We start from the raw sequence: 14,674 nt of genomic DNA on the forward strand, positions 1-14,674 counted from the left end.
AGGGTTTATGGGGCTTGAAATTTTGCCAAGTTCTCACTTAATAGCAGGAGGTTATCCTTAGAATAGTTCCTGAATATTCCTGGTTTAGCTGGGGGTCCAGGTTTTATTTTTACTTCAAAGGAGACCATTTTGTGGTCTGACCTTACCAGGGAAGGCATTATAGTAGGGGATGTGCAGCACTCTACCATATTAGTGAGGACCAGATCCAGTATGGTTGCACTCCTGGTTGGTGTATTGACTATCTGGTCCAGGGAGTTTGTGTTTACAAAATCCAGGAATCTCTGTGCATGTACATTTGATGCCGTATACCATTCCCAGTTAATTGTGGGATAATTAAAGTCACCCATGGACATGGTATTAGGTTGGTTTTTAGTGTTTCTACTAAGTTTAAATATATGGTATGGGTTTCCTGGGTCATAGAGGAGGACCTATAGCTTACATGGGAGTGGTACTAGATTTTACCTATGGTGATTTGAACATGAGTGTATTGTCCTGTTTGATCAGTCTTGAAATATATTTATTTTTCATGTAAATAGTGACACCTCCACCTTTTGTTCGTATTGTGACATCATCCTCGGAGAAGGTAAAATGCTGCTCAGTGCTAGGCTCATACCAGCCTGAGACACATATTCCAAGAACTCTATGATGTCTCTCTTCATATAGTCTAGGGAGGTACGTCTCAGGTCATTTACTCTCACATGGACTATGACTGAATCATATTGGTAATTGTGGCCCAATGACCTGAGTGCATGCATAATGTGGCAGATCCTAGCCCCTGATAAGCAACTGACCATAACTTTCTCCTTACTCAGCCTGGTGAGAGTGACATCAGTGTGTCTCACTATGGAGTCTCCAATGACTAGAATGTTGGATTGTGTGGTGACTTGCCTTATGGGCTTTGAGGTAGAGGCTCCATAAGATGTAGTTCTATGTGTTGATGTGGGTGTTGTTTTGATAGAGTGTGTTTGGGGCTGCTGAGGGTATTTCTTATGTGTACTTTGTCTAGGAGGTCTTTGCGGTTTAGGAAGGTTACATGTAAGTGCCTCAGTATATGTGTGTCTATATGTCTGCATTAAACTGTATGTGATCAGTGCAGCCTGTGTACTATGGACAACATTACTGACATTATGAGTACTTTTATGTGAGCGCTTTGCCTCCAGTGACGTTGTCTAAATACATCTCTGATATACCATATCAGTTTGTTTGAGAGCTGCGGCAGAGTCTGGGTGAGCTTTTCCAGTAAAATCACTTGATTGCATCCTCTCATTCCTACCTCATGGATAAAGACACCTCCACAAAGTCCTCATTCATTGCCTACAAAGTATCATAACTGCCTATGTTAGATATGTATGTATTATGTATACCTCTATGAATGTTAGAATATGACCTACATGTCATAGCTGCAGAAAACAATGACAAGCAGGGTATACTAAAGAAGACAAAAACAAAGCACTCACATTCAAGTACCTTAGCCTTCAAAATGAACACCACTACATTACTAACTCAGAATCAGTAACTTATCCCTTCTTCTTCACTCAGTCGCATTGAACCTAAGCAATGATAACCATTGTCCTCCTCTATAAAAATATGTTTTTCTGAAACACTTTTTTACCCTCAGCAACAGTAATGATACCATTTTAGTTAGAACCCCATTCACGCTAGATAAGGCAGGAAATCATTGTGACTAGCACCTATATAATTTCCCATTTTCAGTAAAAAATTATGAACTACCTCAAACAAAACTCATGGTGTACCTGCTTTGATACCACTTGCTAACCAAATGTACCAGTACTTCTTATCTTCCCAAAACTGCTTTTTATAATATTCTTATGCCTGAGAGTTACAGATAATTATTTCTCCACTGTTTCTTTCTACTCCTCACACTATTCCCTTTTCTTATTTCCCCTTAACCTTTTCAAATTTCCTCTTTGCTTTCCATTCTATCACAAACTCTTTAATTTTCCACTCCTCACCTCTATCCTTCCACTTGTAGTGTACTACAGCTTGTAGTGTGTATTACTTATACAGAGAGATCTCTTTCATAGCTTTCATTGTTTAAGCTGACAGGAATATATTTTGTCAATTATCTATGCATTTATGTTGTACATTGACTTATTTCCCTTGCTGTACATACATTTATTGTTGTAGACTGACTTTATTGTTTCACTTATGCATGCATTTTATATTCATAAATGCCTGTTTTGTTTTACCAATTTGTGAAAATTTATTGTTTTTGTCTTGCTACTATATTTCTATTTGAGTACCTCTTAGGCGTGAGTCATGCCTGAAAAGGGTCCTTGCTCCAGTGTGCTTACAGTTAATATAAATAAATAGTGTTACCAATCAGAAATCCACATACCATGACAGAGAATGTGCATAACAATGCCCTATCATAGTTCCAAATTATTATGGAATGTATGCTTGGACTACTAAAGGAACACTTCTGTTATCTATATGCCTCTTATTGTACACTGCAGTATGACCTTGGAATATGCAGTAAAATATTTGCAATGTATATAACATTACACATACTGTTACACAAACAGATACAGCAGGAGAAAGACATCCCAGAAGAGGAAGTCCTGGAGTCAGTAGCAGAGGAGGTGCCTGATGGAGAAACCTGTGTAGGAATGTTTTGAATGGGATGACTATGCAAGGTGGAGATAGGTGTAGTATGATAAGGCACTGACTAACATCCAGTGTCTGGTTCATAACTTTGAGCCAGAATAAAAGTAGTACATGACAGTGAAAATGATGCAGGCAGTTCCATACCCAGGCTGTGCTATAACATACATGGACTGTCCACACTGTGCATCAGACACAGGCTACCCGGGCAACATATTACTGACAGCAGGGCATGACTGTCATCATATGCATAGGTAGGGTGGGTCCCAGAGACAAGTGTCAATAGTGGCCATTGTGTGTGTGTGGGTGTGTGTGTGTGTGTGTGTGTGTGTGTGTGTGTGTGTGTGTGTGTGTGTGTGTGTGTGTGTTTGTGTGGTGGGGGTGAGGGTGCAGGCTAATGCTGTGCATGAGTGTGAGAGCCATGGGTAGGTCCATGTGCAGAGCAAAATATACTGGCCAGGAATGGGGTTATGTCCAGTATTTTGTGACTAAGGGATGGTAGGTGGTGCTGATTAGTGTATGGTCATGTATGGACACAGATGCCTCAGATGATGCAGTACTGTGCTGGTATCTGATGGAGAAGTCTAGGGCACCTACAGGATATACTGACCATGAATGCCCCTATTTACTGGTCTGCCTTCTCCTAAGAAGTTCACAGGCATGATCTACAGCTTTCATAGAGGAGGAAGTCCTGCATGAGCATGAATGGTAGGATGCACTATGGATGTCTCAGCATGAATACCTCATCTGTGTCTATGTCCTCTGTGCCCCAATGCCTCAGAGTGTCTCAGCACTGGATGGAGGTGTGGAGTTAGTGGCAATATGGGCCATAGACTGTTCCCTCCTCCTCTAGCATTGTGCTTCCTCACCAGAGGCAGAGGTGGAATGGCCATGAGAAGAATGGTGGCTGTGATGGGCAGCAACACAGGGGCATATGCAGCATACAGGCTCCCTATATCACCTCTGCATAATGTCTGCATATCTGACCCAGACAATTTTACAGTTCATCACACAGACAACATATTACACTGATCAGCTCAGGTATTGCTGCATTGGTCTATGCCTAGCCCTGTATAATTTCCCTGAGCAATAATTGTATAGTGGCCATAAAGACATCCAGATCAGGATGGTGGAGGTACCCATGGCACTGTCAGCCATAGCTTACAGACCCTTGACATCTTTCTCATATTTGATGGAGCTGATAGTAACCAAGGGTGACTCTGTTGCTGGAAATAAGGTGCTTCATTGTCCTCACCCTATTCTTGGGTGGCATCCATGGTCTGAGGGTTGGGTTGCACAGACACCGTAGCTGTGGTTCTAGAAAGGTGTGGAGATTATACCATCACACTACCTGAGTCTACCACTGACACTGTGAGCTCTTGATTGTGCTGGAATGTGGCTGCCCTTGTCATCATCATCAAGCCCAGACAGTTTGCCAACATCAGGCAGGCCTATATCTGTGGTAGAGAAACCTGATAACACAGCACCTGTGAAAATACGTAAGCATTACTTAGTCTAACAATGAATCCTTCACCAATATGCACAGCCTAATAAATGCACTCTTGTATAACACAGCAATGGTTAACATACCTTGAACGGATTGCTTTTGTACTTGTAAGCCTGATGTTCTTGAAACAACAAATATGCCATACTCATTACTTGCAAGAACCTGAGGTGAACAAGTTCTATGGAAAGTCCACATGTTCATACATATTCATGATGGACAAAGTATCATAACTGCCTATGTTACATGTCAGGCTCACTATTGCCTTATGTATACCTCTACCAATGTTAGAAGTATCACCAATGTTTTTTGGAGATGTCAAATACAATTCAACACCCAAGTATAGCACACCACAGTGGATTCCTGAACTGTCTGGTTCCCTTGAATGAAATATCAAGAACTCCTCCGTATCTATCAAGAGTGACTCTGTCAGCAGACCCTCCCACCCCCACCCATGACCCTCTTCTCTTATGTCAGGCAGTTTGCCTTACCACAGCATAAGCAATTATGTTAGTATCCCTCTGATAGAATTTACCCTTTCAGTGATGGCCACCTTCATGCATGACAATCTGTAATATCATATAGGTTCATAGATTCATAGGTGTGTACTAGGCTAATGACCACTAGGACCTTTTTATGCTTAACTATGCATCCCAAATCTCTGACAAGTTGTTATACCCTTGATAAGTGTAAGCAGGGGCTTGGGAGATGAACCATTTAAAAGCAGGGGCCTGTGAAATGAGTGAGTTACAGACTGCCTGTGCCTATTAGACACAATAGATGCCAAACAAATGATGGATTTCCTGTTCCCCATCCAATTGTCCAAGTTATACTTGAATTGGGTTAGGGAGGAACTCTGCTTCAGAAGGATGGGGTGCCTGTTCCAGAGAAGTGGTAGTGAATGGGATACATACCTGTCACTCTGGAAGGTCCTATGTATATCACAGGCAATGTTTAAGTCTTTGGAACAGGTAATTCTGGTGAAGTTTGTTTTATGGATATGCACTATGCCTCTATGCAGCAACACAAGAAACTAACCAGTGTTAATAAGACCTCTGTTATCTGCAAAAATGATGCAGGACTACCCACATATACCCACATGTGTATGGTAGTATTAGATATGTTGTGTTTCTAGGTGCTATATTCATACAGGATTGGGAGGTCACATTATCCTGAGCAGGAAACATTGTGGGAACATGGTTGTAGTTGGGACAGTTCATGTCTTCTGTATGTCCAAGGTTGATCACCTCCCAAGACATGCATATCAACAGTGCATGAGACCTATACAGCCATGAGCCTACACCAGGGACTGTGCTTCCCATGTAGAAAACCAAACCTTACTGTTTGTTCTCAACCTCCTTTTTTTCTCATTTTCTACATATGGTCAGGGTGTCGTGTCAATGGTCACCATCTCTCTCGATTTAATGCCACACTCATACCTTTTTCAACAGTCGTGCCTGACTGTTGCATATCTTCTTTCACACAATCCATCCATCCATCTCTTTGCCTTACAACTTCATTTCCTCTTGCCTTCTTCCTGTCTTTCTGAAATCTTCTTCACCAGATTGTCTTCTGTTTTTCTGCACATGTACTTATACCACCATAATCTGTTCTCTTTGACTTTCTCTGCAATTGAATATACTTTGGCTATTGGACTTATGTCCTCATTTCTTCATATGTACCACAGTGAGCATCCTACCACCTGTCTCAGGCAGTTCATCTCCATCACCTCTAGCTTCCTCAACTACTCTGCCTTTATTGCCCCGAGATCTGTACCATACAGCCATATAGAACATACCACTGTTTTGTAAACCTTACTTTTCAACTTTTTTGGGATTCTTCTATCATACATTACCCTGACACTTTGAGCCAGTTGGCTGTAGCCCCTCTGAGCCTAGCTTGGGATCATATCATGTTACGAAATGTAATTTTAACAAGCACAAAAAGAGCCAGTACTGTTCACCGAAATGATTTTTGCCAACAGTGGAGTTTGCTTTTTCTCCACTGTTTTGTGACCCGGGAGTTAGTATAAGCACACATACACGGTGGTGTTGGGAATGCAAGGAGGGCTTGCACCCTTTGCAAAAACAAAACTATTAAATAATTAATTGAAGCTGATTTCGGAAAATAGTTTTAGTTTTTTTAACATTCAGAGAAATTACTTTCAATGACTCGACATGAATCCTTCCAGCTTTGACGTTCTCACTTGAGATTTCCCTTCTCCTCAACCACCCCTCCAAGATATCTGAAGCTGTTAACCGGATCCACTGTTTCCTCTTCTAGCTCCTTAATGTTCAGCTTCTTCTGATTCTCCACATTTGTTGAGATTACAACTGTCTTATCTGTATTCAGTTTCATCCCATGTGCCTTCAGTTTTTGCATTCCATTCCCCTATATGTTGATGATGTTCTTGCTCAGAGTTTGTCTGTAATGCCACATCATTTGCATACTGCAGCTTTGTATATCTGCCTCCTCCAGCTTGCTTGCTTGCTAATGTAGTCAATCACCAGTACAAATAGCAGTAAGCTCAGAGGTGAACCCTGATGCACACCCACTCCCCTTGGAACCCCTCTGTGAGTCCATGTACTGTTCATTTATCTGTGGTTGGGTCTTTGTACACAGCTTGCACTAATTCTACCAGTGCTTCTTGAACTTCAAATCACTGCTGGACTACCCAAATTAGCTTTCTTGGGACCTTGTCATATGCTTTCTCCAAGTCTAGGGATGCCCATCTGGACTCTTTCCTCATCTCTATCTTCTTCTCAACTATCTGTGTCACTGCAAACACTGAGTTGGCTATATGAATCCAAACTGATCATCTCCATCTTACTTCCTACTGTTCTGAATTTGTGTTTATCAATTACCCTCTCCAGAACTTTCATGTAGTGTAAGGTTTGATTCCTCTGTACTGTCCAAAGTTGTAGATGTCCCCTTTGATCTAGTACACTGGCACTAGTATAAAAATTAAAACAAACCAAGTGTAACACAGCTGAAAACTTTATTGACTGGTGCTAGGAAACAGTGCTTTCCTCTAAACCTTAAAGACTTCATGAGTATGCTTATTCTCCACTCATCTCGGATATGCCTTTCTCTCCAGGCAATGAGTACTCTCAGAAGCCAGGTCTCCCCCATCTCACCTAACATCTTGATCATATATACTGTGACCTCTTCTGAGTCTGCTACTTTCCCTGGCTTCTCTTTCCTTAGTGTCAGTCTTATTTCTCCTAAGGGGAGCTCCTCCTCTTCCTTCATCATAGGCTGTGTCTGGAGCAGTATAGCTTCTGTTGGGTTTGCGTCATTCAGAAACTGCTGAAAATACTCCTTCTATCTACCTTTGATTTTCTGTGGCTGGTGAGCAGATTGTTGCTGGAATCCCTTACTATCTTCTTTACGTTTCTGTCTTGGTCTTGCAACCTGATAGTTTCTTTGTGCCACCTACCAAGTTACTTTCCAGATGCTGGTAGAATGCCTCCTAGGCCTTCTTTGCTATTGCAACTCCTCTCTTAGCCTCATTGTTAGCCAGTCAGTATTCCATCTTAGCCTGTGCCACCTTTTTTATCGCCTACAGTTTCCTGTACTCCTTCTTTCTGTTGTGTTCTTAAACACCATTGTCTTTCTAGTTGCATGCCCCTTATGTTAATTTGACCATATATCTCATTTCCTCTCTGCTTTTACTGGCTGGTGCGAGTAAGCACAAACTTATCATTTTGTGAAATCACCCTCATTCATCTATTTAAATTTATTGGCCATCCTACTGTATTCCATAGTACCAGAATACAAAAGTGACCACCCCCTTTCAATCTATCTTGCTGTTTTAAAAATGGTGACTTTCCACTAAAACTTAACTTTTAGACAGGTAAAACTTGTTACCTGCTTTCACATCCAACTCCTCTAGTGCACACTGCAGTGTTTAGAATAAACCATTTTTTTCATCTTACCTTTGAACATCTATTGCAAGACCACCAGTTATTGGAGAGCCCACATTCTGCCTCGGCACTTGCTTGGAATTCATTGTGGGTACTAGATAGTTTGCAAATTGCTACAGCACTCGACTTTCCTCACTTGTCATGTGGAAGGCAGTTCTTGGTGCTTGGGTTAGTCAACACTTGTCCAGACATGTCCGTGGGTCAGCTCCTGATGTTGTCTCCTGTCCACCTGATGAATCCGGGCATCTTGGGGCAATGTAGCAATTGCCTCATGTACACTGACAACCCTCTCCTCCTACCACCCAACACTACAACCTGTGAGAGATGCACTTATATAGCCAAACTGGAGGCCAGGCTCTCTCCAGCCAAGACTGGACTAAACAGTCAAGAGGAGAAGGTGACACATGCACCACACCATACTCAACACATAGCCCTTCAAAACCCACACTTCCAAAACCCACACATAGAAACACAAAGCACACACCCACATTCACGGAGGCTCTCAATAAAAATCTGCCCAAGCAACAGAGACCTCCCAAGCTGAAACTCAGACAACCACCCCCACAACACTACCCAAATGACACATAGCCCACAGAATCAGTGTGCCACTCAACCTCAACCCATACGACAAAACTCTTTTCAGTAATAATGTTGGAAAATCCTGGAACCTTCTCCCCAGTGAACTTTCCTCAGTTTCATCTAAGTCTCTTTTCAAAAACAGACTGAAACTTTTCCTAAGAACACACTGGCTATGCCCCTGTACTAAACCTGACTAATCATTTTTCTACTTTTTCTACTCATAACAGGCACTGCCTACCCACTACTTCCCTACAACTAGTTCTACTTTCCTTAATTGCCACATTACCTTTTTCCGATTCCTTACCCTTCTATTCATCCCCTGAACTTACTCATAGTGTGACAACTCTTTATTTATATAATTACACAATATGCCTCTTTTATTGTTACTTTCTGTATTCTACCTGTAATTTGCACTGCACCTGCCTACTGCACTGCAAAGTATTTCTGCCCTCTCTGTAATTTTTGCATTGTACCTGCCTTTCGCACTGTGAAGTATTTCTGTCTTCTTTGATTTTTTCTGGGTTAACTTCAAATTTTCTTTGTAAATATAAATGTATTATTTCCTCTTATCCCAGACCTTATCTCCCAGACTATAGTATATTATTTTACCTGTATTTTTTTGTATTGTACCTGAATTTTGAAATGGGAGGTATTTAGACCTCTATGATAATTTCTGTATTAACCTGTAACATAATTGTATGTAAAAATGTTTTTTTGTTATTTTTTGCAAGGAGCTTATCTCCCCGGGCCTCTACTGAAAATGGACATGTATCCAGTTAGACTAGCCCGGTCAACAAATGTAAAATAAAAATAAAATAAAAAATAAATAAATGTACCAAACACACTAGTCATAGGTGACTGTATAGTCAGGCACACTGATGTCCCACTCACCAGGATAGGCAAGGGGAGAGTTGCTGTTAGCTGCCTGTTGGGTGCCAGGATCCACCATGTGACGCATGCACTCAGGTCGCTCCAAGGCAAGTGCAAATTTGACACTGTCATTGTCCATGTTGGTATGAATGACCTATGACATACCTCCCTGGACTACATGGGAAGAGACATGGAGGAGCTCTCGGATCTTGTGGCCTAGGCAGGTGTGGCCCTGGCCCTGAGTAGCATCCTGCCATTACCCAGAATGATACCACAGTACATGGACAAAATGATTGACTTGGTTAAGCTTCTGGTGTCATTCTAAGGTGATCCAGTATCTGTCTGCCTGGGATGACATGGTCGACAGACCACGATGCTTTGCCAGAGATGGCCTACACCTGTCGCCCCTGGGATTCTGGATACTGGCTAATGCTCTTGCCACCCCTATAGTGCCTTTTTTAGGCAAGGTTCAAATGCTAAATTCACCACCATAACAGGTACAAGCAAGCAAACTCTGAGAGTAATGCTACTCAATGCTAGAAGTCTAAACCTCAAAATGCACTCACTCGAGGCACTCCTTAAAGTGGTGAACATCAACATCTGTGCAGTGACAGCAAACTGGTTTGGGGCTCCAGGGAGCACCCCTGCATTGCCATGCTACAGTTCATGCAATACCTTTTGGCCACCAAACCTGGACTGAAACACTAAAGACAGAGGTGTGTCCATATTCATTAGGGGTATCCACACCTCCAGGCTATTTGCTCAACATAATCCATCCAATATTATCCAGGTGCAGCTAACACTGGGCAAGACTGCAGTCCAGGTTGTAGCTTGTTACAGATCCCCCACCATGCCCCAGGATTCCCGCTATTCATTCCTTGGGATACTGGAAAATATTAAGGTAAAACCCAGTGCCTTAATTATGGGCAGTTTCAACTACCCCATCATCAACTGGGAAGGCTACTCATGTACCAATTCATTCACTCAATGTTTTCTGGAATTCATGGATTCCAATGCCTTGGATTGGCTTGTCCACGCCCCCACCAGGGGGGGGGCAATATCCTGGACCTGGTCATTGCCAATATGGGTAACCAGTGTTTCACGCCCGGGATTGACTCCTTGCTGGTCAGATCCAACCATGGGCTGATCACCATAGACATCCATGTCTCACCCCCACCTCCTTTGGGGAAACCAATGTCAGGAACTGCTCCAGAGCCAACTTCATGCTTCTTGAGACAGAGGTGGCAAGCTTCATGATACCCATGCAGACGGAAAATAGAGGTGCGACTGCTGAATCTTACACAAATGCACTGTATAAGCACATACACAAGTGCATGGATTGTGCCATCCCCAACAGAACCAAGATGCTATCCTCCAAAAAAAGGAAACCAATGTGGTGGTCCCCTGCCATAAACAAACTCTACAACAGAAGGAAGAAAATGTTGCAAAAAAGAGTAAAATCCCAAGATTGGAGGAACTCCCTGGTCAGTCTCAGCAAGAAGCTGAGATTCCCTCATAAAATCCTCCAAAGCCAGTTATGAAAATGAAATCACCACTGATTCCAAAGACAACCACAAAGCATTCTACAGCTATGTCAAGAATCTCAATGGCAGCACTCAGATCTGCTCTGAGCTACAACACAATGGCACTAAATATACAGAACCAACCAATGTTGTCAACATCCTGGCAGATGGGTTCAGTGCCGACTTTACCCCCTTCTCACCCTCCAAAGGGCCCATCTTAATACCAGAAGAATACAAAGCCCCTGTAATCACAGATGAACAAGTAAAGACTGTACTCTCCAAAGCCAAGAACACAGCATCCATGGGACCAGATAACATCTCAGGCTGTGTACTGCATGAACTAAAGAATGAACTGGCACTGGCACTCCACCTACATATCATGTTCAATCATAGTCTCACCTCAGGCTATATGCCTACTGAATGGTGCACAGCAATGCTTATCCCACTCTACAAAGGGGGTGCCACCACGGACCCCAGAAACTGCCGCCCCATTGGCCTGACAAGCCTTGTCTGCAAGGCCATGGAAGTGTCATCTTGAAGCTTATAGACAGAGACATGGGTAGCCTCCAGACCCTGGACCCCACTCAGTTTGTGTTTGTAAAAGGTAGATCATGTCTACTAAACCTGATTGACTTCTTTGAAGCAGTCACTAGAGCTGTAGATGAGGGAAAGGTGGTACACACAGCCTGTCTTGACCTTGCCAAGGTTTTCGATACCATCCCCCACTCTGGAATTATAGATAAATTCACTAAACTGGGCATAAATTCCTATGTCACAAGATGGGTGGCCAACTGGCTCACTGACAGAACCCACACAGTAAGAGTAGCCGACTCCAGGTCCGACTTCAGACCAGTGATGAGTGGAGTAGCACAGGGTTTGGTCCTGGGTCCTCTCCTGTTCGGCATCTACTTCTCTGAAATTCAGGCCAACACAGAAGGTCTTTGGCTAACAAAGGTTACGATGACTGCAAACTGGGAGCCATAATAGAATCACCTAATGTTGTAGACATTCTACAAAAGGGCCTCACAGAGACAGATGCTTGGTGTCAAAGTCATGGCCTCAAGCTCAATGCCAAGAAGTGCATTGTCATCCTCTTTGGGAAAAACTCGGTACCCATGAACTACCACATAGGTGGTAGCTCACTGAACACTGAAAGTGTGATGGGAGACCTTGGGACACAGGTGGACAGTAGTATCTCCTTTGATAACCCCATCACCACAGTAGTCAGGAAATCCTTCTACGTGGCACACCTCATCACAAAAGGGTTCTCCGCTAGAAAAAAGGAGGTCATTGTTCCTCTCTTCTCATCCCTCATCAGACCCATTATAGAATACAATGCCCCATTTGGCATGTATCTCACAAAGCACCTACAACAATTGGAAAGGCCACAGAAGTACCCAACTAAGAGGATTACTGGCCTCAAACAGATGCCATACGCAGACCATCTCAAAAATCTCCAGCTCTACTCTGTCGCATATCACCTACTCAGAGGAGATCTCTGCCTAACATACAAAGCTATGTCAAACCCAGAGCTGTTGGAAATGCAACACTTAAAGAAATCCCATTCTCTGTGAACCACACAGTCCAGGGACCTAAACCTTGTCACAACAATAAACAGAACATGCTGGAAGGATAGATTCCTGTGCCAGAGACTTCCCATACTCTGGAACAAACTACTCATTCATGTCAAGAAAAGCTCCTCATTGGCCCTCTTTAAGAAAAACCTTGACGACTGGATGGGAAATAGAAAATTCACCTTGGGGATCACTTCTGCGGCACTGCTTGACAGGGGCACAGGAAAATAATTTTCTTGGGTGATGAAAGCCAGGGAACCTTTTTGGCTAAACTTATATAGGCCCCAAGGCCGATGGCCTAGTACCTACCTATGAACCTATGATGTCCTTGGTTTCTACATGCCACCTCCATCTTTCCTTACGTACCTTATTTTTATACCTCGCTCAGCCACATACCTGTTCTATAGTCCTCACACATGCTGTTTTGAAGTGCTGCCATTCTTCTCACCTCCACCTATTTCCTCTTGTTCCTGAGTTGCTAGAAAAGTAGCATGCAAGGATGGTCATCATAAATTTAAATGAGCCCTTGCAGGACACATAATCTCTGTGTTTTTTATTTGTCGTTCTTGTTTTTCAGGTCAGGAAAAGTTTGTGGTAAATCAGCTCCCATAGTGGAGAAGAATGAAACATCTCTCCAGATAAAGAAGTGAATAGGAGTATGAGTACAGTCATCTTCTACATTAGTTATGTAATGTCAGCATTGAATTACCCACTGTTATGGTATGTAGAGTTGCCTGTGACACACCTGGTCACATACAAGATGACACAAAGTGCAATCATGACTGCAGGTAGCTTCCTCTGTTTTCATCTCATGCATCCTGTCTTTGGTGGCAACCTATGGGTGATGCAGGGGTTTATTCCTAATTTATAATACTTTTCTACTATGTGGAGGGGTTGTGTCAAAAACTATGGCCAGGTCATTTTCCCTCCATCCTTTTTTTGGTGACCAGTTCAAAAAGTCCACCAGGATGAGTAAGCATGATGTGTCCTAAACAAATTCAATCTGAAACAGATCCAGTTTAGGTATTTCCTATGTCCTTACTGATTAGTTCCATGATAAGCCTTCCTATGGCTTTGCATATGCAGCTGGTCAGACACATGGGTCTGTAATTACCTAGGCCTGTGGAAGGTCTTCCCTTACACGGGGAATGACTATAGCTATTCTCAATTTGCTTGGTACAAAACTTTTATGGAAGATGAGGGTGGACAGTGTTGTTAGGAGGATGGCTAAATTGTGCTTCATGCTATTTAAGATGCATCCAGAGATATTGTTAGGCTCCATCGATGCAATATTTTTAGCTTTTGATAGCACTTTTAGGACTTTGCTTCTATGACAGTTGGAGGTGAATTAGTTTCAGGTGTATCTTGCAGGCTAGATGGAGGGGAGAGTGAGTGGGCAAAAGTTTGAGCTGAATTTATTGGCCAGTAGGTTCAATGTATCTTCATTCACAGTGCAGGTAATATAATTTACAATCAACTCAGCACATAGCACATTGCTGCATTGTGCTTGTGAGGTTACAAATATAACTAAAAAGTCTCTGTGATTGCCTTTGGCTTGGGTGGCTATTTTAGAGTCAAACTTGGCTTTTGTGGATTTTATTAAGATTCTGAGTTGTTTGTTTATTTCAGTGACTAAGGATCTATCCTTTATATTACTCTTCTTAATTTTGATCAAATTTCTCTTCCTTTTATTCTAAAAATTGCTGATATTGTGGTTCAGTCATGGGTATTTGTTTCTAGGATTTACCCTTTGCTTGTTATTATTGGTTAGAGCTGCATCTATGCAGCTGTTAATTGCTAGTATAGTGTGGTGGTGTAAGTTTCTGTGCATTACAGTGGAGTTTACTGGGTTTGGTGGGGATTTGAAGCTTGCCTATGTACCATCTAGAAGTAGCTAGTTTGTCTTAGATAAATTTGTAAAGGGACTTTGGGTAGAAAAGGTTTCTCATTTCAATTGCATTTTGCATGAGATGGCTTTGTGGTCAGATCCAACAAGTAATGAGGCTATGCAGGTGATGGTGCAATATGACCCGGTATTAGTAAGGATTCAATACAAGATATTGAGTTGGTATT

Source organism: Protopterus annectens, chromosome 1.part1 (assembly GCF_019279795.1).
Source record: "Protopterus annectens isolate FY-2018-M chromosome 1.part1, PAN1.0, whole genome shotgun sequence".
Taxonomy (NCBI): Eukaryota; Metazoa; Chordata; order Ceratodontiformes; family Protopteridae; genus Protopterus; species Protopterus annectens.